This window comes from Hippopotamus amphibius, chromosome 10 (assembly GCF_030028045.1).
Source record: "Hippopotamus amphibius kiboko isolate mHipAmp2 chromosome 10, mHipAmp2.hap2, whole genome shotgun sequence".
In the NCBI taxonomy this organism is placed as follows: Eukaryota; Metazoa; Chordata; class Mammalia; order Artiodactyla; family Hippopotamidae; genus Hippopotamus; species Hippopotamus amphibius.
The window spans coordinates 96313770-96323709 of NC_080195.1; the positions used below are offsets into that span (position 1 = coordinate 96313770).

General features: G+C 34.6%; 1 non-coding gene across 1 annotated transcript; it reads left to right on the plus strand.

Moving 5' to 3' along the window:
* Positions 1–833: 833 nt before the first annotated feature.
* LOC130830689 (U6 spliceosomal RNA) lies at positions 834–940 on the plus strand. The gene has a single exon (XR_009047857.1). It is a non-coding gene; the product is annotated as a U6 spliceosomal RNA (small nuclear RNA).
* The last annotated feature ends 9000 nt before the right edge of the window (positions 941–9940 follow it).

Consider the following 9940-nt stretch of genomic DNA (forward strand, 5'->3'; position numbering starts at 1 on the left):
AAGGCTACCCAGATTCAGATGATGTGAAATTGGGCCAGACTTTATTCATGCAACTGTTACTCTGAGTTACAAGTACAATCAAATATCCATTGTCACTAACCATGTTTTTTTTAAAGTACTTCTCTTTACTCTGTTGAGCTTCCAAAATTTGCCACACAAAGCTTAATAAAAGTAAATATTCAATTAAATTCTACAATATTACCTTAACCTTTTCCTGAAGATAATGACAAAAACACTATTAGATGGTCTACATGTGTCAATTTGCTACACCATTCTAATAAATTAGATATGTTTTCATGACAACATGATTAGAGACATACGTGACCTAATGTAGAATATAGAAGAGGCAAAAGCAAAGTAATTCTTTTAGTAATTGCTTTCTCCTTTCTTAAGTGTAGTAATATCTTATGGAGAGAATAGGAGCAAGTTTTTATTATATATGCTTTTATGTTAAGGTGAATGTTATGAATGGAAGTGCATATTTAAATCATTATTATGATTGACTGTACTAATTAAATTCTGAATTTAGAGGAATTAAAAATAAAGGTAGAGCTATTAGTAATTAATCCATTAAGTATTAACTTTATCTTGTTAAAAAAAACAACATAGGGACTTCCATGGTGTGCAGTGGGTAAGATTCCGCGCTCCCAACGCAGGGGGCCCAGGTTCATCTCTGGTCGCGGAACTAGATCCTGCATGCATGCCATAACTACGAGTTTGCATGCCATAACTACGAGTTTGCATGCCGCAACTACGAGTCTGCATGCCGCAACTAAGACCTGGCACAGGCAAAATAAATAAATAAATAATAAATAAATTAAAAAAACAAAATAGTGCTTGCTTTGGCAGCACATATACTAAAATTGGAACGATACAGAGAAGATTAGCATGGCCCCTGTGCAAGGATGACATGCAAATTCGTGAAGCGTTCCACATTTAAAAAATAAATAAAATCAATAAATAAAAATAAAAAACAAAACAACAACATAGCTCATGAGACCTTAATATGTAAATCTACTTCACCTGTTGTTTTCTATGCCTTTAGTTCCCCTTCAACCTGATTTCTTTGCATACTGATTTCTCTTGTTTGTATCCTGTCTAGGCAGCTTTCTGAATCAAGGAGGAAAAAGTATATACACATCTAGGTAAATAAGCATGGACTGTTTTAGACTTCTGTTGTTTATACTATCTGGCATTCTTGCATATTTACTTTGACATTTTGGAAAACTCTCCATAAAGTTTGATAGGAGAGACCTTACCTCTATATAGACTTAGTAGCTGGCTTAATACAGTTTAATCATAAACCCTGTGGTTCAGGAAACAGTCACAAATTTTGAACCACTGAAAACCAGGTTCAGGACTTCAATTTAGCTGCTTGGAGAGAGTGGCAATCTCTCCCTCTAAGGGCAATGATGTAAGGAACCTGGTCTTTCTGTGTGATCCCAAGAACAACTGATGCTGCTAGAGGGAATCTCATGGGGACCCAGAGGACTGGGCCTGTGAGAAATTAAAAAAAGAAGGCTAGAGACAGAAGCTGGGTCTTTGGTGATATGGGTAAAGACACTGAGTCAAACTTTATCTTTTGCCTTTAACTATTGGATTAGCAAAATGTATCAAACATTTTTTGTTGTTTAAAGCAGTTTGAGTTGTTTTTGTTTTTTTCTGTTTGTTTGTTTTTGGTCACTGGGAACACAGATTTCTATCACAGACAGATAAGTATGGAATTACATTGTTGGTCTCTCACTTTTCACGCTAGAGCTGCTTTCTCATGTTGAGTAGAAAGTGATCTGATTTATAGGCAGAGAGCATGTCATCTTAAAGTGTTCTCTTTATGAAGTCTTACATTCATATGCCATGCCCAAAACAAAACAAACCCAAAAATGACTTGGATGTTCCTCTTCTGTACAACTGTTTTCTCTTTATCTAATGGAATACAAATTTTGAACTGATAGGGTTTTCCTCTTCACTTTAGCTGATAGGAATCTCAGAACCAAATTTATGACATACCTCAGCTACAAGAAAGATGGTGATGTTCAGTGAACTCACTTTACTTTGTCTTCAATGTGTAAATAATACTCTTATTCCTCCTCACTCTTACTTAGCTTTATTTTTAATTCTATTTCATTGTACACATTTGTGTTAGGAAACAACTATTCTTGGTACTGAATTGGAAAAACAATAGATAAATAAAACAAAAAAAAATCACCACAAAAATAACACAGATATCTGTCAATCTCTTAGGATTCTGCAGACTGTAAATGACAAAAATCAGATTCAATTATTTTCAGAAATAAGGAAGATGTATTGTTTTCCTCAGGAAGTCCAAGGTTGAGGTAACTTCCATGTTGGTTTAGTCATCAGTTTAACAATATTTTCAAGGATGTAGATTCTTCAAATATGTTTTTTTTTTTCCACCCCACGTGGGATTTTTAGGTCCCTGACCAGGGATCAAACCCATGCCCCCGACAGCGGAGCTGCAAAGTCTTAACCATTGGACTGCCAGGGAAGCCCTTCTTAAATATCTTAATTGTGCCATTCTTAGATTTAGTTTCATTCTAATAAAGGTAGCAAAATGCCTGCAACAATTCTGTTTAGCCCAATCTATTATGACAAATCCCAACAAAGGAAAAGGACAATCCTTTCTACTAGTTATCTCACTGGAAAAATCAAGCATCTTTCCGAAAGCTGCCTCATCTTTCACAGAGAGTTTTGACACTCACAATTCTGAAGTAGCCTCACTTAAGGGAAATTAAACTACTATAATTTTCCTAGAATTCAATTGAGGTTCTGTAGAAATTAAAGCATTAGTCATAGTCATCACTATGTCTCTCATTTTTTAATTTTTTAAATTCATTCTCATGTTATAATTTTATACCACTGAACTCTATTCTAGATATTAAAGATTTGATGTTCTAAAAATAAGAATCACCCTTAAAGCAAAGATACATTTAAAATATTACAGTTATTTTGTACTTTAGCATGAATCTCAAATGTTTTTACAGTTGTTAATTCAAATAATATTTTGAAAACTTACAACATACCCAACACTGTTTTCTCTTTTTGTTAGTAGGAAATTATAAGTGATAGGCTGTGTTTTCAAGGAGATACCTTTTCTTAATTAATTATTCTATTCAACAAATACTTTTGTGTACCCCACTTATGTCAGGAACTGTGTTAAAAATTGGACAATGAATATTTAACAAAATAAATATGGCCCTTGAGAAGTATATATTAATTCAAATTTCCTTCCCCCCAAAATCCTAAACTCCCTTCCATGTTTTACAAGATTGTGGCAAGTGGTAAGTTTTGCTAAAAAGCTAGCTTCATTGATAGTGTGGGAGTTGACAGATAGGAATGAAGGTGGAGTCAGGAAAGGAGTTTAGAAAGTAAGCCAGTCAAAGAAAAACAAATACTATGTGATTCCACTTGTATGAGGTATCAAAAACAAATTAATAGAATCAAAGAATGGAATGGTGGTTTCTGGGGGATGGGGAGAGGGAGGAATGGGAGGTATTAATTAATTGACATAAAGTTTTAGTTAAGAGAGATGAATAAGCTCTGGAGATCTACTCTACAACTTTGTATCTATAGTCAATAACACTGTATCACATCCTTAAACTTTATTAAGAATGTAGACCTCATGTTGTGTTCTTAACAAAAAAATAAAGTTAATAAAGTTAAAAAAAATCTCCAATATGGGTGCTAGGTTAATATCATTGCACATTCTATAAAATTGATTTATAATTCACAACCTATTACTTTTATGGCGAAAAGAGGCACCCAGCACATGGGCACATAAATACACATACACATGCACATGCATGCTCACACACTCACATGCACCTTGTCACACATTTGCACAATCATGCACGTGAACAGTCACCCACAAAAAGTCTTATATACACATACACACTCACATATACACACATACTTGGACACACATTCATAAACACTATGCATTCAGAACTACATGTATACCCATGCACACTCACACATGTAAAGCACATATATGCACATTTACACACATTCAAACATATGCTCATGAACACAGATATACATATCTTGCAAACGCTATGCATAAATCAACCACTTTTACTGACTCCACACAACAGCACTGTAGGTGATGTATTACTAAGTCCTTTGTACATATGAAGACACTGAAGCTCAGGAAAGGAAAAGAACTTGTTCAAAGTTAGGTAGTTAGTACATGGGAGGGTGTGTCTGATCCCAAAGTGTGTACAGATGTAGAATTAGAAACAAACCAACTCACTGTGTTGGTGTCCTCTTAAGGATGTCACTAATTATACCATAATTTGAGTTCAGTCAACAAAACTCAAAGCACTTTTCTTTGAAACATTTCTCACACAATTTTTAAATTCTGCATAATTTGTGGAAATTTTGATATTTGATTTCAATAAAAGGCTTTTGAATTTTTCAGGGAGATTTTCCATGCTTTATACATATTTAAAAAAGACAAAACCATTGTCCCAAACTCAGGGAGATTTAGAGTTATGTCTGAAGTGGCTTTTACTGTTCTTTTATTTTGAAGATCATTTTCTACACATACTCAGTTATTTGAACAAACAATCATTTGATTTTTGTAAAAAAATAACTATAATAGACAGTAGGAATATGATGCTGATCTAAAATAATAATAATAAATATGTATCAAATATTTGCCAGAGAGGAGTTTTGATCAGAAGAGAACATTGAGTCCCAGATGAATGCCAGGAAGGAGATGTAATTAAACATTTATTTGGGTATGAGAGGAAGGTACTTTTATAATAGTTGCACATGAGAAGGATATTTTAGTTTCCAGTAAGCTGTCCCATGAAGATTCACTTCCTCCAAATTATATAGCTGGTCCCACCTGGCTGAATACTGTGATCCCTAATACTCATTGCTGTTTGAGTTTTCCCTGTACTTGGAGTCATCTGTAATGGTGTTTATCTTGTTGCTTTTATGTAAGAATAAAACCTTAGATTATAACTAGTCTGACATGGGGAAGCTGAGATCTTGAAGGAAGAATGTGAATGTACCTGATGACACCAAGTTCAGGAGTTTTTCCTCCACCTTTTCTGCAGAAGGACATATACATTTTACCAAAATGCTATTTCCAAGGCACTCGTTGGGGAGGGATGCACTTCCTTCCTAAGATACCATTCTATCCTTTAACACTTAAAAATCCTGTTTTCTTAGGCATAGAAAAGACAGGAACAAGGCACCTGGTTCCAGGAATCTAAGTAGCAGGAACATGCAGACAATCTTACCAGGATAGTAGGGCTCAGAAAAGGAACAGACTAAAGTAAGATCTTATGAGTATTTACCCCATCTATATAATGTGATTGGTATCCTTAAGTTACAGTGTAATTAAGTGTTTTAATACAGTATGCTGGATTTTCAAAAAAGAAATTTCAAAAATGAAAGTAACTGATAAGACTAGGCAGATGTATAGTAGCAATTTTTTTTTTCCTCTTAGAAAAATATTGGATTTCTGTAGTCTCAAAATTCTACCCTCCAGGGGAACTGTTAATTTTACTATTTTATGTCTACTACATATAGGCCACCATATCTTGAACAAATTTGTAGCAATTTTGGTAAATAAACAAAATCCTACATTTAACCAGTGAGACATTGAGTCCAACATTTTGGTCTTGTGTGGCAGCCCACATAATCTTCTCATGCACCAACATCATTTCACTAAAACAAAACTGTAGAAAGTGGAATTCTACATGTACTGAAAGAAATCAGGCTGTATGTGACACACACAATTTATTTTCAGCAAGAAAGCATTTGACCATTTTGTACCTATAAAAAGTCCAGTGGAAGAAATTAAATTATTGACCCTGAGGCACTTACTTTTAAATGGAAGAGTAGATTTACCTTCCTAACCATTAATCAAAGAGGAGTGTGTGCAACTCGAAAAAAAATTTCTTAAGCAAACCTGAAGATTGAAGTTCTCCCTCCCCTGCACTAAGATGTTAAAGTAAAGATGGCCTTGCCTGTGTATAGTTTGTCTTAGACATCAGCTCCAGTAAACTACTTTGGCAAGGCCATCATCATAAACAGTGACAGCAGGAAATGTGATTCTTCATCTTCTCTCCAGATTATTTTGCTGTAACAATCTAATGTCACCTGTAGGCATATTTCATCATTGGGTGAGGAATAAATTGGAAAGTTGTCTCTCTCTTGCTCACATCAGAGCTTCTTTAAAATAATAAGTGAGAGAAACAGAGACAGAGACAGAGAACGTGAGAGAGGCAGGGAGAGGGAGGACGAGGGGAAGGGAGGAGAAGGGGAAAAGAAAAAGAGAATTTCAGAGAAAAAACTAAAAAGTGAATGAAAAGGCAGAGAACTGAGGTATTTAGAAATAAGTGCATATATAGAAAAAATTAATAATTTTGTATGGCTAGATCATGTTTCTAAATATTAAATGATATTAAACAAAATCAAATGATACAATGTTGAGCAGTAAAATGCTAAATGAAGTTGCTTAAAAATATCCACAAACTGAAGAAAAACCCAAAGAAAGAAATATGATGGAAAATAAATTGTCATCTAAAACTCAAATAATTAGAGGACTGATAGAATTCTTAGTTTTATTAGTTCTGCAATTCAGTCAATTTGCCAGAAACCTGACTTCTGCAAGAAAGAGATCTGATTCCTAACAGAAATATCCCTGATCATCCTCATTCTATTGCTACTTTAAATAAGGGAAATTATCTCTATTCATTCTCTCTCTCTCCTGCCTTTTTCTCTCTATCTAGTTCTTGATTTTGTTTTAGCTTTCTCTTTAATTCTGCTTTGATTAAATTATTCCCTTTTCCAATAAACAAAAAGCCAGCATCATATTTGGTCAATGAGAAAACCTAGAACTGATGGCATCCTGAGAGTGTGATGACCGATCATGTCAAATACACAGCCAAGACAAGCCTGTCCTAGTGTATGCTGATGTGATGCATTATTAAGAGATTGGGAGATTAGGGTGCTATAATCCAAAATGAAAGTTAAAGAAGTTATAATTTAGTTGCAATATCATACTGTAAATTCTGAATAATGTAATTACATATATGGGTAAATACAAATTGTTAAATTCCTGATACTAAAATGAGATTGATATGCATCAAGCACACACACCAAATACACTTCAGCATATGCAACTATACTCCACAAATATTTGCAAGTGAATAAATATTGAAATTATGTTGGCAGAGAAGCAATTCTTGAGGTTGTGTTTAAAAATTTAGATTTGCCCATTAGGATCTAAAATAGTACTATGGGCCTGATCTAAGAAATGTGATGAGTAGAATGAAGGAAGAGAGTTGAGGACCAGGTCATATGTATTTCTGATCAGTTGTTTTGAAAGAATGAGTTAATTGCAAGCTACTTAGAATAGCATATTACCATTGAGTAAAGGATATAATAGAAGTAGGATATGAAGATAAAGAAAGCATTTAAGGGGTTTCCCTGGTGGCACAGGGGTTAAGAATCTGCCTGCCAATGCAGGGGACATGGGTTCTATCCCTGGTCCGGGAAGATCCCGCATGCCGTGGAGCAACTAAGCCCTTGTACCACAAGCACTGAGCCTGTGCTCTAGAGCCCACGAGTCATAACTACTGAGCCCACGTGCTACAGCTGCTGAAGCCTGTGCACCTAGAGCCCATGCTCTGCAACAAGAGAAGCCACCTCAACGAGAAGCCAGTGCACCACAATGAATAGTAGCCCCGGCTCACTGCAACTAGAGAAAGCCTGCACTCAGCAAAGACCCAACACAGCCAATAAATAAATAAATATTTTAAATAACAAAAAGAAAGCATTTAAAACATTGTAGTTCACTGATTATCCTCATCGTAATACACCACCAATGACTTCTTCCTAATGTTTAACATGTATAAAAGTCAAAAGGTACAGCTGAATTCCAGCTTTAATCTCAAAACTGTCTTTTACTGTTTTGAATTTTCACAACCTTTGAGCTAATGAGGTGTTAGGGTGCAGTGGTCTTAATTGGAAGGAGAAGAATGAGATAGGACTCCACTCTTTTACAGTTCCTATAAAAATACAAGTGTGTGGAGTCATTTATTTAGGTAAACAGCCCTGTCTTTGTTTTCTAGGAAGACTGTCCATTGATTTATAATAAACTACAGGGTTTCTCCTGTTTCAGAACTGCTCAAGAATTGCTTACTATAGCCTTTGCTTTGCGTCTATAGGCTATCCCATGCCTTTCCCATAAATTACTTTATTTGGCTAAAGATAGCCTGATCTGTTTCTATAGCTTGTAAACAAATAAGTCAAAAAGACACAGACACAATGATAACTATTTGTTATCACTGATCTAAGGAGTGCCAGAAGAGTTGTCATCACAGCTCTGTATAAGCAATTTGCTTGGGGAAATCAATGTACTGCTTTGCCTCGGGCATAAAAATCAAATTAAAGAAGAGAGCTGGTGGGAGAGTGAAAGATCTTTTTATCTTCTCTAAAACTGTGATGGTAACCAAACAATCAATTTTCTTATCAGATGATTTTATGACAGTTCCTATAAATCTATTATTTTTATTGATATGAATTATCTTGTAGAATACTACAGGAAGCTACACCTTTGAATATAATTTGTGCTTTACTGGAAGATAAAAATACAACATCTTTATCTAATACCTTGAACAGCTCTTGTATTTCTTCCTTTCTTTCACGACTTTACTCAAAAATCATGCTGATCATATTAAAGATTATGGCCACGTAGCTTCAACTTTCCCTCTTTCATGTTTTATTTTTACACACACACACAAACACACACACACACATTACTTGTGAACTGTCTTCTTACTAATCTGGAATGTAAACTCTAGAAGGGCATATGGGTACATTCTTTTGTTTTTATTTTTCTTTTCTGGACTTTCACCCTAAGATCTTTACTGTCTTCTCTTTGTAGCTGCCAGCATCTAGAGAGTGACCAGGATCAGGGGCTTTCCTCTAACCTGCCCAAGAATGTAGCCATGCTTAACACCCACAGTTCTTGGTGCTTCCAGACTTCACTGTACCTAGTGTCCCCTCCATCATAGCATCACATACAAAAGAACAGTGACATGTACCTGTACAAAACGTGCTAAATTTTTGTGTGCGTATGTGTGTTCATTCATGCATTTTCTTTCTTAAAATTGAAGTATAGTTGAATTATAATATTATAGTAGGTTTAGGTGTACAGCACAGTAATTGACTTCTAGATTTGTTTGTTTATTTCTTTTCCTCAACACCCAGTCACTGCAAAAGTGACTACCACCAAGTCATTATTCAATAAATATTAGTTAGGTGAATGAATAAAAACTGTTAAAAACTAATCTGAAATACCTAAAGGAAATATGAAATGAGAGTTTCCAAATCCTCTTGCAGAAGCTCATATTTTCCACCGGTTCATTTAGATGAACTAGTTTGTCTGGTATATTAAATTGTTGATAGCCTTTGCAATTTTATTAGAAAAATATAAATTAATTCATTGAACAACATTAAAAAATCCTACTATGAGCAAGTAACTTTGGAAGACACTAGGAGGAGGGGTTATTATTGCCTATCATGGTGTCTTTATCACCAATGGTTGTATTTGCATTAAGGTGGGCAAAAAGCTTATGTCATAAGTTCACAATACTGAGAAGTGTATTAATAAAGATGTAGGCTTATATAAATAAATGTATGGATGAAAAAGATTGCAAAATAGATGGATAGAAAGATAGGCAGACAGACAGACAGGTAGATAGATAGATAGATAGATAGATAGATAGATAGATAGATAGATAGATAGATGCTAGATAGATAGTAAAGAGCAAAATTGAAACATATGCCCAATGAAAAGTTTTTCCATCCAAGTTTTCAACATAAAATGAATTAGTAGATTTTCATGGTCCTCCAAAGAAAAAAAATAAACCCTTTATACTTTGAAATCAATGAATAA